A 4,016-nucleotide genomic window follows, 5' to 3' on the forward strand; every position below is an offset into this window, starting at 1 on the left:
CCATGGAGCTCAATTTAAACAGTTTTTCTTAACATTTTATGTGTGTGTATGTGCATGTGTATATAAGTTTCACCACCAGTACTTAATACTTTGGGCTATACAGCTGTTTTATTTGTGTAAACACTTTCTTTGTATAATTGTTCAACTTCCAGTATTGATTGAAGTTAGGCAGGAAATTTGATATTTATTGAACATTTCATACATAAAACTATCAGTTTAACTTGTTCTTATTTGGACATCTATGGGTTATGATATATTATCCCAATTCTGCCAAAGATTAAGGCGTATCCAGCTTTTTTTAGGACAATGTATTCTCACAAAGATGTGTCAACAGGATTATAGTGCATTGAGGAACACACAACCATATCTCAAAGTACATTTGCATGTGAAAAATGTTATATTTATGGAATAGGTAAAACTAAGAATGCTGAAGAAAGAGAGAGCAGGTATTAAAATAAATCAATAATCTGATAGGAAAAAACCCAAACATCTATAGAAGATAAACTTTTGATTCAAACTCAGGTTAACAGTCAGATTTCTACATAAAGAAGAATTGCAAATAGTATCTTTTTCTCCAAGTATTGCTCCTAGTTTGTTTCAGAGGTGCAAATATTGGAAGGTAGTTAGGGACCTAATTCCCATTGAATTGGTTTTATTGAGAATGGGTGCTCACATCAAGCTGTGTAATAAGGTACTGCACAGTATGAATCTGGTACAAAATGTGGCATATTAGTGATGGTATATATAAACAATGCCAGTTGTTCTATCTGATTTACTGTTACTTCACGTTTATTTCCAATAAAGCTTTAATAAAAATTCAGCTTGCCACTAGCAGGTAAATAGTGATACATTGGCAGCTGATCTTTCCCCTATGCATAAGGATCTGGAAAGACTTTGATTCCAGAGATCTTACGAAACAGCATCATGTTACCTTGTTGGTTCAGTATTCCCTTCAAAATGTGGCAAACAGGACTTCTGAGCTGGAATCTCCAGCTGGTGATGAATAAATTAGCTTCACAGGAGGAATGAGGCAGCCTGTTAACGGATGATTGAGCATTTCCATATATTGAAACAGGCTGATAGTGACTGACTTACCATAATATATACGTTGCGTGGCGTATCATTGCATGATATGGTATATCATTCAACCCTTCTCCAACGTGCCCTAGGAAATGGCTTAAGGAAAAAGATTAAAAATATTTTTTGAGGGCTAAACAAATACAGCTTTGTCCTCTTTGAATCCTGCAGAAGGCCCCACAGCATTTCTATGTATCTGTGAGTCCTGATTTCAGGATGTAGAAGCATTTGTGCAGAGGAAAGGGGCAGTTCTGGAGGAGAATGGCTCTTCACAGCCACTTACCCATATTTCTTTGTAGTCCACTTAACCAGATTTCTGCTAGTGACTTTTAGGAATGAGCACATAATTGCCTCCCTGTTTTTCCAGTGGGCTATGACTTCCAAAGGGCAGCTTACCAGGCAGCAGTGTCTGAAGCACTGTGGCATGCTTGTCTTGCCATGCCAGCTGGGTATTTTAGCTTGCACCCTAATTCTGCCAGCCAGAAAGGACAGTGTAGATGCAGACTACATCAATCTTGCCTCTTCTGGCTGTTCATAGGGAGAATGCTGCCTGGGGAGACCTGGGCTTTTTGATCAAAGCATCTTCTGGGAAGTAACCCATAGAATCCTTTGAAATGGGACAGAATCCTTAGGAGCAAGGTTTAGGAGTCTTGATCCTCAAAAGTGTGTGGTCATCTAGCTCTTACTGAAATCTGGGTAATGCCTGAGTGTCTTTGGGGATATGTAGTTAGTTTGTCTTCTGTAGGCTTTGTTAGTCATTAGGATGAGTTGTTTTGTTCCTGATTTCTTGTGTGGGGATGAGCAGGTCATTTTAGGTTCTGGCTAGTCAAATGTTACAGTGGCATTATGGTGCCAACAGTGAGAGAACCTTGTCTATTTTTTGTTGGGTAGCTACGAATTAAATATTTTTATCCCTTAGCAAGAATTTTAGGAGACTGCAAGGTGCTAACAAGAAGTGAGAACAAAGCTGTGAAATAGCTGTTTCTCTTGTACAGATTCTCCAAACATGACACAAACATACCACATACGATAATTGGTGTCTGGCAATTGTTTTTACTGTTAGTGCAGTCAAACTGTGATTTAGAATCTGTTTCCATTTAATTCTTGATCAGCATGAGAAAATACTTGCTTGGATTTTGGATCTTCTTGCAAGACTGCAAGAATGATGCTGGTGCCTGTCCTGCTGTTTGTCAACACTAAGCAATACCATGCATATGTGTCAGCAAAGTGATTTGTTAAATGTTCAACCTTAGTTTAATATTCTAAAATATTGTGAGTCTGGATAAAAGGACACAGGAGTATAATACTTAATTTCTGAAAACAGCTCTGAAATGAACTGCTGTTTTTCAGTAGTTAGTATTTAAACATGCTTCTGTTAATCAGAAAACCCATCTATCACCCACTGTGTATTTTTCTTTCCTGTAAGAATTACCTGCCTTTATCTCTATAATGGAGTTTGTGGTGAAAGTCTGACTGAAGACATGTTCCTCTACTTCATCTTGGGAATTTGATACCTAGCAACCTTTAAGCTTTAATACCTTAACACAGCTTAGGTAGCTTCTCACTCAGATTGTTGCTTTTTGAGGATCTTATCCTTCAGCACCTGACAACACATAGGCTTTTGTGCAGGAAAGCTGCAGTGCCCATCTCAAGGCTGAAGATCCACATTGCATATGAGTTGGCCTGACAATGAAGCGTTGGAGCACCAACGTCTCCTTTGTGGAGCTACCTGCAAATGACTTCACCAAGGTCATGGTATCTGGGTCATTAGCAAAATCAGCTTCAGGGGCTGGATCAAAATCTCCCCTAGAATATCCCAAAAGGATAAACTGTGACTGTGTAGCTGTTCATGACTTTTTAATAGCAGGCACTGTGATTAAACACCAGGAATTATTTTATTTCCACAACTGTGGGCACCCCAGCAGGTTTCAGAGCTTCACAGACTGTAAAAGCAATCTGTTTTGGAAGTTGCTTTTAAACTAGAGGAAGAAAAGTAAGCCTGATGTTACTGCTAGTACTTGTGAACTAACATTGAGATGGCCCTACTGCACTCCAGGTACACGCCATCAAATTCTAACATGAAGTAACTAAGCTAGCTCTTGTGCTAGAACATTTCTATAATGCTTTGGAAAGCCAGTAAGTGCAGTGCTAATGAGGAGTACTGGGCTGGCAGCTCTAAAGCTCTGAGTAATTAAAAAGGTGTTATCCTGACTATTAGTGAATATAAATGATTGTACATATGTAATCTGATTAAAAATTAGACATCCAGGCCTATTTATAATATCTTCTATACTAGTTACTATTATTATATTATTCTGTGCAAATTCTCTCTTTTTTTTTAAAATTTTTTAATACTCAGCTGTTATTGCGGTTTAGATTATGTGACTGTTATGGCAGTTCTGGGGTGCATTCAAAGAAGGCATTAGGGAGTCCCAGTCCTATTGGCATAAGCCACATACTTCACATTCTGTGGCATTTGCCCCTCCCCTGCAGCCCAGTCTTTGTCAGGCTGGAGTTACACCAGCACCCGCTTATTTTAATCCATGTAGTTTATAAATGTAGTTATAATCTTCTAAGATCAGCATATGAAGACCTCTGCTTTTTCTGTGAGACATCTGTCAGCCAAAACAAAGAGGTCATATTTTACCAGTGTGATCTGTTTCCAGGGCATTATCAGCCTTGCTATCGCAATTACAAAGCAACCTCCAAGATCACAGTGTGTTCGTTGCAGTTCAGAGTACAGTAGAAATATAGTAGGGTCACTGGCAAACATTCTTACTGGTTTTGGATCTTTGGTATGTGGACCATTTTTTCAAGTGTAAGGAGTATGCTCATTATTCGATAGCCTCAGCCCCTTTAACAGAAAGGAGAGCTCCTCATTTGTGAGAGCGCTTTTTTTTTTTTTCCCCCTATCCAGAAAGAGGCACCAGTCTGAAAGT

The sequence above is a fragment of the Phaethon lepturus genome, unplaced genomic scaffold, assembly GCF_000687285.1.
Source record: "Phaethon lepturus isolate BGI_N335 unplaced genomic scaffold, ASM68728v1 scaffold479, whole genome shotgun sequence".
Taxonomy (NCBI): domain Eukaryota; kingdom Metazoa; phylum Chordata; class Aves; order Phaethontiformes; family Phaethontidae; genus Phaethon; species Phaethon lepturus.